Raw genomic sequence first — 17718 nt, forward strand, 5'->3', positions numbered from 1 at the left:
GCCTGCTAGTCCACTTATTGGTAATAACCACCTTACTCTTAGGTTCATCTTTTCACCCTTGTTGGAGTTCAAAACACTATTCTTTGGTTCAGACCATACCTTTATCACACTTCTTTTCACCTCATGTCTCTAGTTCCTTGAACTACGAAGCTCTGAATTCCTCATTGCACTATGGGGATACATAGGCATGAGGGGCCCAATCCTTACCGAGAACTTTATCTATTCTCTTCCTTTTCCCATCCTTTTGCGAGTAATCTTTAGATATCACACCTATTCGAGCGAGAACAATCGAAACGGTTCCCATGGAGTACCATGGATGTTTGGGGTACTAATACCTTCCCCTTGCATAACCGACTTCCTTACCAAACATATCTCTTTTCCTCGGGTTTTATCGATGTTTTCCATTCCCCTTGGGGATAAATAAAGTTCGATGACGACTCTGTTGTATGTTCGAGCGTGCGATACGTTCGGGTATATTTCTGCTCGAGAATTTGGCTTGAGGCTTCAAGATCCACATCTTAGAGAGAAAAGTCTTATTAAGAGACCAAGGGTCTTTTGGTCACTCAATTCAGACTATAGGATCATACAAGTTCAAAGGATTTAATTGATCAAAATTACTTTTGATCAATTTGAATCGAAAGGTTTAAATTAATTGGAAATTAAGATTAAACCTAATCTAAAGGTGAGAATTTAATCAAACTAACCTAAGTGTACATGTAATGATTAGTCATGGTTTGATTAACATTCTAGGCATAAGGGGCATGCCAAGTTATATGGCTAAAAACAACTCAATAAACCCCTAAGGGTAAAATGGTCATTTCATAAAATATTGATAACAAAATTCTAACCAAGCAAAAAATCAATTACAAATCAAATATAAATTCTAAACCAACTTGATTAAATCTAATTCTAAATGATCTAACTAACCTTGATCAATTTTAAAACTTAATTAAATTATAGGATTAATATTTCTAAAATCTAATTAATTCTTATTTTCTAAACCTAATTAGCTAATCAAATTATTTCTAACATCTAAAGTCCTTCTTAATTAATTAACTAATTAAGAATTAAATCCTAATCACACTAATCTAACATAATTAATCAAGACTTAAAACCCTAATGAAATCCTAATTGCTAACTAAGATTCACTAATTGCTAATTAAACCAACTAGTGGTTAACTAAATCAAAAAATAAACAAAGATCCAACCCAAAAAAACTGGGGGTGAGAGTTGAATTCGGACATGGGCCTCAGAGCGGAGGCCCATGTGCTACTGCAACCAATATGGGGTGCAAAAGGAATGAAGGTAGTGTGGATCCAAATCACTGGGCCCAAGATGCATAGGGCCCAAAGCTGAAATCCAAACACACAAGTGCACGATCTGCCTAACACTAGAAACGTGCCAATATTCAAAGTTGGCCTGAGACGTCCTTCTGCCGCACCAGAAATCGCCTCCGGAGACCCAAACAACCAAAATAACACACCACAAGAACCGTCTCAGCTCGTTGGTTCTCATTCTAATCACGGATGTCCCCAGTTCTTCACCCACTTCACGAATCGGGGAAGACAACAGTGAAAACCTTAGGTCTCAACTCCTCAATTAAAGGCCAAAGGATAAGGAAAGGGATCTAAAACCATAGGGGTTTGACTCCTCGCATCAAGATCCACATCACAGTAATGAGAAAAGAGCAAGAAAAGGATTTTTCACCAACCTTCAAAGCGGAGGATTGCTTTGGTGCTCGTTAGAGTTGGAGAAGACGAGGCTCAAGAAAATACTAGAGGAATGTGATTATCCAGGTACAATGATTCGAATATTTTCCTTGTGTATCACCTTCTTCCTTCTACTTCTTCTTGTTCTGATCAGTGAGTGGGAGTGACGTTTAGCTCGACCGAATTAAAGCTTTGAGGTGAAGCTTCAATGGAGATTGAGTATGAGCTCTGAGTGAGGGTTGAGAGATTGAGGATGATGCAGAGGTTCTGAGATTTTGGTATTGTGATCAACCCTTTGGATGTGAGTGTGAGGTTTGATTTATAGGACTCACCACTTGTAACATAATGGGGCAGAGTCAGGTTGGTTTAAGGGCAGCTAGGGCAGGTTTAGTTTAATTCTGTTATGAGGTTGGTTGTTAGTTAGTTGTGGAAGTTGAATCTCTGTTAGATGGATAGTTAGTTAGGCAGTCAAAGTTAGTTAGTAAATCGTTTATAGTATGTTAGTTATATGAACTTGCTAAATTCTAAGAGAAAAGAAAAGTGAATACATATCATGAATTGCTAGTTGCCGACATGTGATTTTTTTGGTGAGTTTGATTGCACTTGGATTGGTTATGCTATGCATGTTATGTTGTACACTAGTTGAAATTAGATAAATGAGATGGAATGCACTTAACTGACACCAAACCAAGAGCTACAGAACTAATGAATGAGATAAAACTAGTTTTGTTTAGACTTGTTCATGATGCATAATTGTAATGAATGCTCTGCTCCAGGACTTTGTTGGATGCTATGTAATGCCTTATTTGAATGACCTGTTGGATTTATGCAGTGTAAACTAATGTGATAGCTTGATGCTTGGTATTTAATGACTTGCATAATGTTATGGTCATGACTGCTGCATCATTAGACTCGAGTTGCATGTAGTTTGCAAGTGAATGACTTTTGCAGGCAACATAATGTCAATGTTTATTACTGCAGGTGATTGCTAATGATGATGATCTGGTATGCCAATGTACTCCATGATGGTTCATGTGTTTATCAATGTTGTCCTTATATGACCAATTAGGACAGTTTTGGCCTTATTCTGCTGCCCATTATGCTGTTGTTTGCAGGTCCAATGTTTGCTTTGCAACTTGGTGTCATGATGTAACATTCGTTGTGGACAACCCCCTCCATTTTGAACTTAATGCATTGAAACACCTTAATGTTGGTAAGGATTTAATTATGTTAAAATGTTTCATTGTAGGAGTGGTCTTGGTTGTGTATTTTGTAGTTGGTTCTGTTTTGCATATGGTTTTGATTTGTGTCACACTTTGGCTAGGTCTGAGCAAGCTTTTGACTTGACTCAATGTTTTGATGGTGCAAACTGTTGTGTATTATGCAGCTATTGTTCTATCTTATGCAACAGGGTGGCCATTGCCATTCTGACTTTGGTTTAGTGTTGGCTTAGGTAATGCTTGTTTGGTTGCTGCAATGTTGTTGTAGTGTGAGGTATACTCAAATCCATCTGCAATCTTGGCTATGGTTCATGGCCTCCATTATGATTGTGAGCTTGGTTTGGTGTTGCAGCATGATGAACCAATGTGCATTGCTTATTCCTGATCGATGTAGTAGATTTGTATGCTTATTCTACTATAGGTAAGAATCCTGACTTATGATTCATCATGCGATGAATTCTGGCTTGGTTATGTCCATTACTATGCCTTGTTTTGCACTAGGTATGCAACCATTCCTAGCACATTATGCCTCAAAGTGCAGCATCATGTACTGCCAAGGCTTACAACAGGTGACCATAGTTCAACATTGTTTTGGCTTGGTCTGTCATGAGCCTCATTCACATTTTACAGCACGACATCATGGTTCTGCAGCAGGATGACACGTGAGTGTTGCTTGTTCCATGACAAACTTGCATTATTCATTTTGCTGTAGGTAAATCCCTTGCAACCTTGGTATTGGTTTGTTGCCTTGAGTTCATGCTGTAAGACCCTAATTTTGACCCTAAGATCCCTCATGGCACCATATCATTGCTCAATGCATCTGCCTCAAGGATCATAGCATCTTGGCTCCTTTACCCTAGGGTTGGGACTTGTGTGAGTTGGTTTGAGACCACCAAGCATGCTTGAATTATATATTATTGATTTTCTTATTTTGTTTACTAACCAAAAGCACAAAATATTTCACTAACTTTCTTTTGTTTTGAAGCTTAAGCAGTCATGTGATCCAAGGCTCCTAGGAGGCTCCTATGCGCATTGAAATGGCCAGATGAGGATGAAAGCAAGCATGAAAATGGTTCCCAAAGCTCTCAATCATCATATATTCCTCCCAAGCATCTCAATTTGTCAATTTGATCAAGATAAACCAAGGGGCTTGAGAATTGTTTCCCAAGAAAACCCTAATTCAATTGTGCATTGAATGTGCCTTGCTCATGAAGCAACCTCAACCTATGATCAAATACAATCAAGGTAAGTTATTTCATTCATCATTTTATGAATATATGAGCCCATGTGAGTTCCCTCAATCATTCATTCATTAAGATTTGAAGTTTGGCTTTGAGAAGTTGATCAGTCAATTCGTCTAACTATTTTGAAATCCACTGAGACCTAACTTTTGATGTGTTTGTCAAATGAAGATGACCCCAAGAGAAACAATGTTATTAAGAACCATATGAACAACTTTCATGTTTATAAAAAATCCATTTGAAACTTGTAAGATCAGCATTCATTTCAAAACATTATAGGTCATTTTGACTGAAACCCTAATTTTGGGTCAACTTCCCAAGGATCTAACTCCTCAATTTTTTATGATTTTGGGGTGAGTCAAAGTTCATTGGAAAATTTAAGATGTATACTTAAATTGTTATGTTGGACAAAATTTCATAATCCTAAAAGAAACACATATGATAATACAAAACATTATAGGTCACTTTGGACCAAAGCCATTGAAATGTGAAAAAGTCCAACTTCAAGTGCCCATACCTTTCTCATAAAAAATCCAAATAATGCAAAATTTAATTCCAAATTGATTGTCTTGAAAATATCTACAAATTTTATGTTAGAGGTTTTGTCATTTGAGGCTTGCATCATTGAAACAGAAGGGCTTGAAGTTGGTCATTTTTGGTAAAATTTTCAAATACATGTTTGGTACCTTGAACTTCATGGCCATTTTTCAATATTTTCCAAACTCCAAATGAATTTTTGTTTAACATAACATTTGTTCCTTATGTCAAGACCTTTCCAACCATTACCCACATGCTTATGTTTCAATTTTCCAATTGGCATTTTCGAAGAGGTGAAGCTTTATGATCAATTATGCATAACATGTTAAATTTCCATGCACAAGCTAATACATTGCCATCTGCACGTCCAAATCCATTTGGTTGATGTTCAACATGCAAAACCAATTGATTTTGGGCCTCACATGAGCCTGTGCAGGCCCATGCATGGAGGACCCAACTTCACATGCACACGAGTTCTTCACATCTTTGCATCAGTTGTGGCTATAAATAGAAGGCATTGCTCACTTCAAATGGTAACCTAAAGGCGCCTGAAGCTCTGCTGAACTGATTCCCCACCCTCTCACCAAAGGAATTCTGAAATTTCAATTCTCTTTTCAAGCTTAAATTTCAACTTCCCTGGTTGATCTTTAGCTTCTAATTCCTTAGCCTTGCTTCATTGTTACTTCAAGATCAAGCTACACTCAAGGATTGGATTGGATCAAGCTCACAAAAGCTGGACTTCAAAGGTTTTCACCATAACTGTTTTGATTCGAATCTCTCTTATTATTGTGCATTGCTTGGTTTGGTTGGCATTTCTGAAGTCCTCATGTGAGAGGCAATTGATTTGTGGTTTTAATTTTGTGAATTGGTTACTTCAGATTGAGTACCTTGTTTCTCAACCTCAGATTTCATCCTCCATAAGAATCTTGAGAAGAAACAAAGGTGACAGGGGTGATGTACATCACCCCAGCTTTCGATTGGTATATGGATCGCGTGCTATGGTTGAGGTTTGAAAACCTGCAACTGGTGGCCGGATTATGGCTTCTCACTGGAGAAGACGGTGGTTTCCACCATCGTCCCCACGCCTCCAAACCCTGGCCATTGAATGATGATCTCCAGATCTAATCTTGGTTGTTGAATGTTATGACTTCATTTAATCATGTGTGTTACGCGTTTAACTCGTCCATACCATACGCGCTCGCTTCTTGTTCCTTGGATCAGCCACGTCAATTAATGAGCGCTGATCCAAGCGCTGTGGATTTTTCTAATTTCTGAATTTCCATTTTATTTTAAAAAATTCATAACTTCTTTATTTGGAATCACAAAAATATGGGACCAATTGCAAAAAAATTCTCTTAAATTCTAGTTTCATAAAATCATTTTTAATTATTTTTGTGATTCCATTTAATATTTTTTGTGAATTATTTCATTTCTGACTGTTTTTAATTCATTTAAAATACCATTTGATATTCAAAAATTCCAAAAATATTTTCTTAACATCTTTGGATAATGATGAATCTATGAAAAATATTCTCATCAATTTCTTAATTGATTTGAGATTTATTTGAGATTTTAGTCCAATTATGTTATTTTTTCTCCATTTTTAATTGTTTAAAATTAGTTTCTGTTTTCAAAAAATGTTGAGAAAATTTGTCAAACCTTGTTTGACCATGTTAGACTTATGATGATCCAATTGGACTTATCCAAGTTGATTTGAATTGGATTTGAAGTTTGACCTTTATTTATTCATTTTATTTTATGTATTATTTTAATTCAAAAAAATACCAAAAATATGTTTGACCTTTCTTGACTTCTAATCTTCATTTCACTTCTGTTTACCATTGATCGATGTTGATTCCATTCATGTTTGATCAATGTGTTTTGATTATGTCATTTGATTCTCATTTTTGTACATTCCATTTCCATCTTCATCTCCTTTCTTCATCTTTTTCATTTTACCAATGAGTTAATGATTTGTGGTTAGCCTTGACATATGAGAGGCTTAACCTTCTTTGATCCAAATCAAATTCATCTTGATCAAAGATCAAGTGAATTGCTTTGTGTCAAAGATAGGTTGCTTCTTGGTCAAGCAAAAAACCTAAAATCCATACAAGGTCATTCTTCTTTTCTTTTGGCATGGCAAGTTGTAGGAGCTTGGCTTACTAGTCATGGTCTCTAACTTGTGTTTATTTGCCTATAGTTTTATTGACCGGCCTCAGATAGGTGTGACTACTACATTAGTCCACTTACGATTGCTTAACATAACGCTAAATTGCCTTATGGCACACTAACACTAACTACTAATGACTAACTTTTAATTCAAGCATTTAATTCTTGCAATTTACTTTAATGCAATTTAATTTCTTGCTCATTTGTTCATATTGTCTTTTCCCTTTGCTCACTTGAGCTCATGTTTATGTTTATGCCATTTGCCTTTTGCCCACTTGAGTACATTATTGTGTATATACTATTGCCTTGTGTTTGTTTTGTTTTGTTTGTGTGAACCAATGCAAAAGGAGAAAGGACTTAGAATTAGGACCTTACCTATGCTAAATGGAGATCAAGAGCAACTAGGCCTCATGCCTTTAGAATGCTAAATATGTTGAAGAGCAACTAGGCCTCATGCCTTTAGAATGCTTATGTCTTGAAGTTGAATTGAAAGGACCCCTATTCTAAACCCTCTCTTTGTCCATTCTTTCTATTGTATTGTGGAACTTTTTGATTTGTTTGTTCTTGTGTGATAGGGATACCAAACTTGAGCTAATTAGAAGGACCATTGTCATGAACATCCAAGATAAGAGAGACAAGTCCACTTTGGAGGATCCTAAGAGCTTGATTGAATATTTCCTTTGATTGCTTGAGTTAATTGCTTATTGCTTGCTAGGTCCAAAGGGAAGGATCAACTTGGATCATCTTTTAGATCTCAAGAAAGGAACTCCAAGGGTTTTATTTCTCTTCCCTCATATTTGCATGTTTAGGACCTAGCCCTTCTCTTCTTCTCTCCACTCTAACCCAAGCCAAACTTATTTTGTGCAAACATTAACATTGCTTTCAAAATTAGAAACCTAGGCCCTATGCCTTTGATTTTTCAAACTTTTTTCATAACACTTATTTTGAATTGAACCTTAAGTCAACTTTGACTTCATCTTTGTGAATACTTCTAATTGGTAACTACAACTCATTCAAAGTCTTTTTGTGGTTCCAATGGTCACCTTTGCCAAAGATTTTCATAAACATTAGATATTAGGTTTGAGTTATCATAGTGGTTGATGTAAACCTCACCTTATCTTTAGTGATTGGACTATAAGTCTTCCATACTTATTATAGGGTGGATTCCTCACTAGTATGTTGAAGCTCTCCTCACATGGGGGATTGTGGTTTAGGTTGAGTTTTCTCCCTTTGATAACAAAAGACCTTAAGGCTTTTGACCAATCAATTCACCAACTTATTTTTTGAGATTTTTACCCCGAACTACGAGGTTTTGATCCTACCTTTGTGATGGTACGTAGGCAATGGGTTTATCCATTCAAACAACAAAATTGTAAATAATTTATATATTCTTTTCTCATCTCCCTAATCCTGTTTGCACAAATATTTTTTCACAAATACCAACCTACCATACAACATTTGTAAAAGGGCTCCCTTAGAGTACTAAGGATGTTTTGGATGCTTAAAACCTTCCCATTGCATAACCAACCCCCTTAACCAGATCTTTGACATTTTTATTAGTTTTTGATTTGATAAAACTTCTCGATTTTTGTTCGCTTTCTAACCTTTCCTTTGGATAAATAGAAGTGCGGTGGCGACTCGAATTGTATGATTTACTTTTGATTTAGTCAACAAATCTAAAGGTAACGAATACCCCGCTACAGAAAAGTGGCGACTCTGCTGGGGATTGCTCACTTTCCTAGTGGGTTTTGCCTACTTTTTACCTTTGTTGTATTGTATGTTTATATTCCTTGTGACATATTTTTGTGTAAATTTGGGATGACTGTATTGTTTGTAATGTATGAATTGCTTGATATATATCAATTGCTTGTGTGCTTGGTGGTCTCTTGTGAGATGAGTTCTATACCCGAACTCGAGTGCACTTATGATAGGAGAATGGCATAGTCTTGTTGACTTGTGTGGAGTTATTCCTTAGCAAGTTGACTTGCAAGCCCATTCACTTGGTGGAGGTTATGTTGGGATCAATAATGTCACACGAGTAGTCGTGGTTAGGCATTACTCTTTCCAATAGGAACCTTAGAAGCAAAGGACCTTAGATTACCTAGCCCATCTTGGCCTATTTTAGGACGTAGTGCGAAGGTCGTTCAAGTGTAAGATTTGATACGATTGTTACACGATACTACACTCATAAGAGTCTCTCTTGAGAATATTTTTGGAATACGAGTAGTCGTTTATCCAATAATATCCGAAAGATGGGATGATGACTATGGGAACCCCTTGTAGAACATGATTGTCAGGTTTAACCATAGTACACTCCCTTTGGGTGGTTCTTAACCGAGACTCCATGCTCGTGGCTTGCAACAAACCCTTGATTCACGGTTGACCCGTTCTCGTATATCCTTAATATCAATGGAACTTGGGTGTTGATAAGGTGTAAACCATAATCCACCAAAATGGATGATTGATATTAAGGATGACTTGATCCATCCTGTGACCTTTGTGTGGTATGACTTACTTGATCCTTGAGTGTGATTGTTGCATCCATGCATCCATGCATACATTTGCATCCATATAGTAAACAATGAGAAAATTTTCAAGGAACTTAAGAGGTCTATTTGCAAATTTTCAGACATGGATAAGCAAAGAAGGAATACGAAGAAGTACAGTTTCAGACAACCCGACTTGAAAGAGTTAAGGAGTTTGACATCCTATGTATTAGATCCCTTGGAGTTCAAAGTTCGCCATGGGAAGCTTCTGTCTATTCTTCCTACTCAGGTGGATGAAGGTCTGATGAGTGTGTTGGTGCAGTTCTATGATCCCTTGTACCGTTGCTTCACTTTTCCGGATTTCCAGCTTTTGCCTACGCTTCAGGAGTATGCCTATCTTGTGGATATACCTATCCTAGATTAGTTGCCGTTCAGTGGCTTGGAGAAAGTTTCTTCATCCCAAGAGATTGCTGATCTGTTGCACATAGATGTATCTGATATTGGTGCTCATATGACTACCAAAGGTGGAATTTAAGGTCTCCCGTCTGATTTCCTCATTGCTCAAGCTACTTTGTTTGGGAAGGCCATGAGTGAGGACGCCTTTGAGGCCATATTTGTGCTTCCCATCTATGGGATAATGTTATTCCCCAACATCGATAATTTCGTGGATGTGAACGCTATTAGGATTTTCTCTACTCTTAATCCCGTTCCTACTCTGTTGGGTGACACTTATTTCTCTTCGCATATGAGGAACGCAAAGGGTGGTGGTACCATTGTGTTTTGTTTGCCTCTGTTGTACAAGTGGTTTATTTCGCAATTGCCTCAGACGCTCGCCTTCAAGGAGAACAAAGGATGTCTACGGTGGTCCACGAGACTTATGTCTCTCACTAATGATGATATCTTTTGGTATAACCATGTATATGATGGTGTGCAGATTATTGACTCTTATGGTGAATTCTCCAATGTGCCTCTTCTTGGTACATGTGGTGAGATTAACTACAACCCTATTTTGGCACGCCGTCAGCTTGGGTTCCCCTTAAAGGATAAACCTAATAACATTTTGTTAGAGGGTGTGTTCTTTCAAGAGGGTAAAGATCCCTAAAACTTGAAGGGCAGGATGGTCCGCGCTTGGTGCAAGATCCATAGGAAGGGAAGGAAAGAGCTTGGTCCGAAGAATTTTATAGCCTTGGAACCCTACACCTCATGGGTGAGGAGGAGAGCTTCTGAGTACCGCATGCCCTATGACTATCCGAGACCTACACCTATGGTTATGGTTGGGCCTTCAACCCTCCCTAACCAAAGAGTAGAGGAGTTGAGAGATGAAGACCATTCACGTGCTTGGGTCCGTGAGCGAGAGGAGCTACTTCAGCAACTCAGAGATAAGGATGCTTTGATAGATTTTCTGGAGCATCAGGTTATCGATGAGCCTGATGATGTGGTGACTTCTCTTCTTCCTCAGTCATCCAGGTTTTGGAAGAGGAAGTATGATAGACTCGCCAAGGAGAAGGCAGATATGGAGGCAGCCTATGAGAGAGAGGTGAAGAGGCTTCGTGCAGCTTATCTTCCGGTCTCGAGAGCTTTGGACGATTGTTTCTAGGGTTCCATAGGATGTTCATTTTCCTTATCTCTTGCATTGTATTTGGTTACCAAGACTGTACTTCTTGGGTGTAAAATATTTTCCAAATATTATTGATATGATTATTCCATATATGTTTAAAATGATTAATATTTTCCAAATATTTGCAAATAGATCTCTAAAAATTCCTCTGATAAAAACAAATCATGTGCACAAGCATTGCATGCATCATATGCATAAGCAGGTTTTGTTCAGGGCTTCTTGATCAGTGGTCTAACTCTGTGTTCTTCATTTATTTTGAAGACAAGCTGATGCACCAGTACTACACCAGAGCCAACTCTTTAAAGCTAATGGATCACCTTGAGCAAGAAAATAGAGAACTCAAGGAGGAAGTGGCTAGGTTGACTGCCCTGATAGAGTCATTCCTGGCCGCCCAAGGCCAGTCTTCTCCAACGCCTTCAACTCCTCCCCAGAGGACGATCATCTCAGAGGTTGCTTCCTTTACCGTGCCTGCTGCCAATGCTCATTTTGCTCCGTCTGTATGCCAGCCGGGTTTCCCTGGGGGATGCCCGCGAATTTTGTTCCAGAGGGTCTCGCCCCTACCTTTGCTTCTCTGTCGGCATCTAGCCCGGTCCTTGCTGTGCCACCTCCAGTTGTGCACACTTTACCAAGAGTTGATGACACCATTTATCACTCTGAGCCATCTGAGGGCCTAGATGTGTATGAGAAAATGGATGCTATGAACGACCAATTCCTTGAGCTGCGCAAGGAACTAAAAACTCTAAGAGGGAAGGACCTCTTCGGTAAATCTGCTGCTGAGCTGTGCCTTGTGCCAAATGTCAAGATTCTCATCAAATTCAAAGTGCCTGAATTTGAAAAGTACAAGGGGAACACTTTCCCTCTCAGCCATCTTGTGATGTACGCACACAAGATGTCAACTCAGACTGACAACGATCAACTCCTCATCCACTATTTCTAGGACAACCTGTCCGGTGTCGCATTGAGATGGTATATGGGTCTGGATAGTGCGAACATCCGCTCCTTCAACGACCTTGGCGAAGCTTTCGTAAAGAAATACAAGTACAACGTTGATATGTCTCCCGATAGGGACCAACTGAGGGTTATGTCCCAGAAGGAGAAGGAAACATTTAAGGAGTACGCCCAGAGGTAGCGTGAATTGGCTGCACAGATTGTACCCTCACTCGAAGAGAAAGAAATGACGAAGATCTTTTTAAAGATTTTAAGCTCTTTCTACTACGAGAGGATGATTGTTAGTGCTCCCTCTGACTTCACTGAGATGGTGAACATGGGGATGCGACTAGAGGAAGGAGTCAGGGAAGGACGCCTGACCAAAGAAGAAGGCTCTTCTGCCAAACGTTATGGGGCGTTTGCCAAGAAGAAAGAGGGAGAGGCACATGTCGTGTCTTCCCATCCTAAAAGAAGACCCTCTATGAAGAGGAAGACTGTGCGCCTAGCCAGTAACCAGCACCAGGTGGCTCATATAGCACCTTCCTTAAGGGAAAATCAACATTATCAACATCAGCAACAACAACATCAACAATATCAACAACAACAGCATCGTCCGCAACGGCAGGCCTACCAGTCTCGAAACAACAATAATACCAGCACTAGCTATGATAGGAAGAGGGTCACTTTAGATCCGATTCCCATGACTTATGCAGAGCTACATCCTTCATTGATTGAAAGGAAGCTGATCATTCCACGTGACCCACCTACTGTACCGGCCAACCCTCAGTGGTGGTACAAGCCCGAGCTTCACTGTGTTTATCATTCCGGTGCTCCCGGACATGATGTGGAGAACTCTTATCCTCTCAAGACCAAGGTTCATGATCTTGCGAGAAGCGGTATTTTGTTTTTTGAGGACGTAGGTCCCAATGTTAAGAAGAACCCATTGCCCGAGCATGGGAAGGCTGCAGTTAATATGGTTCAGGGTTGCCCTGGCAAGTATAAGGTCCGATATGTCATCCATATCAGACAATCATTGGTCGAGATGCATAGACTGTTGTGTGGATACAGTCATTATGAGCATGACCATGATAGCTGCCGTGTGTGCACTGTCAATGAGAGGGGATGTCGCAAAGGCAGGAAAGATATCCAAGAGATGCTGGATCAGGGTGTGATCGAAATACTTCAGAATCATGATGAGGATGAAGTTAATGTTATATCACCTGTATTCAGAATACCTAAACCTATTGTTGTCAGATATGATGGCAGCAAGAAAAAGGCCTCTCCTACTCTTGTTATCAAGCCAGCTGGCCCTGTGCCTTACTCTTCAGACAAAGCTGTTCCCTACAGATATAACGCGGTTGCGTTGGAAGATGGGAAGGAGGTGCCTCTGCCCTCCACTTTTGTTACAAGTATCTCTGATGTTAGTGGATTGACCCGCAGTGGTCGTGTTTTCTCGGCGCTGCCGAAACCCCAGGTTGACATGAGAAGAACTGATGTTGTTGATAATGATGCCCATCCTGTGGGGACTTCTTCTGCTTCTTCTCCGAATCCGGCACTTGTTGTTGACAAACCTACCGTTGTTGCTAGAACTCCTGTCCCTGTTAGCCAGCACGGCATATTGTAAGAGGACTGTGATGAGATGTTGAGGCTCATCAAAAGGAGCGAATATAATGTTGTAGATCAGCTGCTTCAAACGCCATCAAAGATCTTTGTGCTGTCTTTGTTGATGAACTCCGAGCCACACCGCGAAGCTTTGCAGAGGGTGTTGGAAGTGGCATACGTGGATCACGATGTCACAATAGAATAGTTTGATAGCATTGTCGCAAACATTATTGCTTGTAACAACTTGAGCTTTTGCGATGCTGATCTTCCCGAGGAGGGAAAAGACCACAATTTGGCACTACACATTTCCATGGATTGCAAGGATGATGCCTTGTCTAATGTGCTGGTAGACACGGGATCGTTGCTAAATGTGTTAACAAAATCCACTCTGGCGAAACTTTCATATCAGGGGCTGTCGCTCCCCAGGATTTCCCGAATCCAAGTACAAACGCGAAAAAGGGTGGCGAGGAAAAAAAGAGTAGAGTCTCCAGCTATGTACTTTTATCCCAAGAGGAGGGAAAGGTAGTACTGCATAACCAATAGGGAACGGATAAAACAAAGTCTCAAACCAAAGAAAACTGAGTAAGGGGGCCGGTTACATGAAGGGAAGGTTATCGCACCCCTTCACGTCTGTGGTACTCCACAGGATCCACGTTTGCTATTTATGTCTAAAGCGTGTGTATAAAAAGTCCTACATGCGATGCGAAAGAGAGAAAATCAAAGTAGGGAAAAATAAAGAGTTATTGCTCGCACATGCCCTACCCTGCTGCATACGTATCTCAAGAAGGATTGAGAATCAGAGCACCGTAGCTCGGCTAACCTATTTCTGTTTGTTTTGTGTTTTTTAGATGAACGATATTACTACGCAATCTACCAGATGCTCGACCTTTGGAGACTTACTCATCTGTAGTAGAAGGAGTTAATGTGTCCTTAAGAAAAGATAATCAAAGAGTTTGTTTGTGTTTTAGGAATGCTCATGCAAAAAGGAAGTCCTAGACGAAGGAACCGTGCTACCTTAATCGACATGCAAACGAGAGACTATACGAAGCCTAGCAATCCTATAGGGAGACGATCACACCATACAAAACAAATATGCATAAAGTAAACACGCCAACAAGGGGGCTCAAACATCCGAGGGTAGGGCTTTAGTCAAGAGGGGTCATATCAACCTCGACAAACAAGCCAAACTGTAAAGGGTAATCTGTAGCTCTTAACCACTAACATTGAGAGTTAGGGTGAAGCTGATCAAAGATGGTAATGAGGATAAGACCTCATGCTCTTAACCCTGGCCTGGGTGAGCTCAATGACAAAGAAAGCGTGGGGATCCAGAAAGAGGAATCCTATTCCACTTGACAGACACTGGACAAGATCTTGGGTTCATGTTCGGAAGCATCAGCACGTAGTGCGAGCATAATGAACGACTCACTGAATAACGGGGGATTGGCTACTAATCCCTTTTATCCGTCAATTGCCTCTCTTGGAGGTCTTATCAAGTAGCACATGCCTCACTTGGAGGTCTTTCACACAAATGTAAACAAACACAATCAGAGCCTCTTAAGGAGGACTTCCATCCAAATGCCTGCCAAAAGGTGACAGGACTTCCAGACTACATGGAGTAAGAGGCTAACCACCTAAGTGGTGTATCAACCATAATCCAAAGTTTAAGCAAAAGCTAAAAGCAAGCAACTAAGGTACCTGTACAAAAGCTAAACAGTTAATACTTCAATCGGAAAACCAACAGACAAAACAGTGGATCAAGCAAATCACAACTCAATGAACAATGCTCAAGGACTCAAATGAGCTCAAGCCTATCACTTAGAATCCTACACAACACTCAAGGGTTATAATTCAAAGTATTTGTATCTCACAAAGTGAGACCAAACCAAACATCAATGCTAAATGTCCAAACCTGAAACACAAAGCACAATTAGTTATGTACAAAAGCACTAGTGCAAAGACTAGGTTCAAAACCAAACCAAATGATCAAAACAGAAGTCAATCTTTCACATATTGTAAGTTTAAACAACTAATGAAATGTCCTCAAATGGACCAGCATCAATTCAAAAAGCAAAGGCATCAAATGGTTCATGTAATGCAATGACAAACAAATGAGCACAAAATGGACATCCAAATTAGAAAATCCCAATCAAATCAAAAATGCATGCAGTGGCTTTGAAATTTTTTATATGAATTTCTCATGTTATGAACAAACAATATGCAAAATATCAAATCCAGAAGAGTTCAAATGATAGATGAACAAAAATGCACAAATTGGATGCCAAAAATGTGACACAAATTGTCACATACATCTTCATGTGTCAAAAACAATGATAGCATATGAGAAAAATTCAAACCAGTGCTCAAAAAATCATATCATGAATGAAGATCAAGCATGCAAAAATTCAGATCAAATGGATCAACACATAGCATTTCACAAAGCAATGAACACAACATATCAAATTAACACAATGTCCAATCAAAAATTCACAATTAAAAAAATCAGACATCAACAAATCATGAAAATAATACCATAAAAAACTAGACATTAAAACAAAGCTATGAAAAAAAATTGGACTTAATTTGGAGCATTTTTCAATTTTTTATGAATTTTCTAAACAAGCAAATAAAATGAAATAAAAAGCAAATAATGGAGGGAAAATAAATTTTGAATTTAATCCAGATTAATCAGAGCCATAGGATCGAGCGCGCGCCAAGCATCCAGCGGTTCACATTCAAATCATGAAACACTGCGTTTCATTAAACGCGTGGCAGCACACATCAGCATGGTCAAAGAACACATGGCAAGTCAAGGCAAGCACGACCAATGGAACATACACGCAGGCGCATACATGGCATACACATGGACATAAACCCTAAAATGAACCAGACGCTGGAGCTGTAGCTTCGGTCGTCTTCTCCGGCCACTCACACGGCGGAGCTTTCAAAAAATTTCCAGAAATTCAATACGCGCACATCATTCAAATCGCTCTCTCACCAGGAATCCAAATATCATATCCATTCTTCCTAAATCATGCTAGGTTTTCCAGATCGAAGCAAAACATCATTGAGATCAAAACTTATATTCAACATAGTGTAACACCTCAAAATTTGCCCTCCTCTCTTGGGACTAGCATTAACATATTTGCATTTTCATTTTAGGTCATTAGGCATTTTCATATTGCATATCATGTGGTTACATTGTGCAAGCCATCTTCCCAAGTCTTGATCAGAGGATGAGGAAGTCAGAAAGTGTATGCCTAGGGTTTACTGATTGATCATGGGCCATCTGAGGATTGGGCTGTGAATTAGGGTTTCATGATTCTCAATGGATGTTGGTCTTCATCTTGATTGCAATGATACATCATCATCATCATGGTTGGTGTCATCAGGAGATTGAAGCAGATTCTTTGAGATTAGGGTTTTGACCACTGGTCAACCCTAATCAGTTGTATTGAGCCAATCAGGGCTGGATCAAGAGATGGGGTCTATGATGGTTTTGAGGTTCATTCTGTGATTATATTGTGCTTATTGAGGCTAGGGTTTCACCCTTGAGCCATTTCAGTTGAAGGTTGGTGCTCAATTTGATCTATGCATTGCCAGATTCATCTGTCAGATGAAAAGTCAACTGTGGTCAACTGTACATGATCTGGTGGATTTGGAGGTGGAAACAAGTTAGACACACTTCATTCATGTTGGAACAAGTGTTGAATGACATTGCAAAGCTTAAAAATGAAGAAAATCAAGTCAGGACAAAAACTGCCAAAAATGGAAAGTGACTTGTAGCTGAAGTTTCCAAAAATGGAAAGTTTTTGACCTCAAAAACAGAAGTCCAAGGAAGCTTCAAATGAAAAATTGTTCAACATGACAGATGTAGATCTTGTTCTCACCTTTCCAAAAAGTCCAAGAACTTGAAAATCCAATGTGTGGTTTGCAAGATATGGCTCAGTGAATTTCAGAAAAGACCGTAATCAGGAGGCCATAACTTCCACATGGTTTGTCCAAATTGCAAGTTCTTTATATGCACAAACTCCATTTGACATGTACTTTGAGGGTGCATCATTGGATTTGTTCAAAAATGGCCAAGGCAAAAAGTCACTTTTCAACTGGACAGCTGAATTGGACCAGGGGCAAAATTGTCCAAAAGTCAAAATATTGGGAATTTTTGAATGGGACTTTTTCCAACACCTCAGGAATGGCATTTTAAGTGTG

General features: G+C 39.3%; 1 long non-coding RNA gene across 5 annotated transcripts; it reads left to right on the top strand.

Annotated features, from left to right (window-relative positions):
* Positions 1-1409: 1409 nt before the first annotated feature.
* LOC127083263 (uncharacterized) lies at positions 1410-4482 on the top strand. Of its 5 annotated transcripts, none has more exons than XR_007788365.1 (5): positions 1410-1796; positions 2542-2714; positions 2825-2922; positions 3034-3350; positions 3431-4482. It is a non-coding gene; the product is annotated as an uncharacterized LOC127083263 (long non-coding RNA). The 5 variants fall into 5 exon arrangements; XR_007788363.1 differs by having other exon boundaries at positions 3034-3802; positions 3915-4479; XR_007788364.1 differs by having other exon boundaries at positions 3034-3591; positions 3924-4478.
* Positions 4483-17718: the final 13236 nt, after the last annotated feature.

Source organism: Lathyrus oleraceus, chromosome 5 (genome assembly GCF_024323335.1).
Source record: "Lathyrus oleraceus cultivar Zhongwan6 chromosome 5, CAAS_Psat_ZW6_1.0, whole genome shotgun sequence".
In the NCBI taxonomy this organism is placed as follows: Eukaryota; Viridiplantae; Streptophyta; class Magnoliopsida; order Fabales; family Fabaceae; genus Lathyrus; species Lathyrus oleraceus.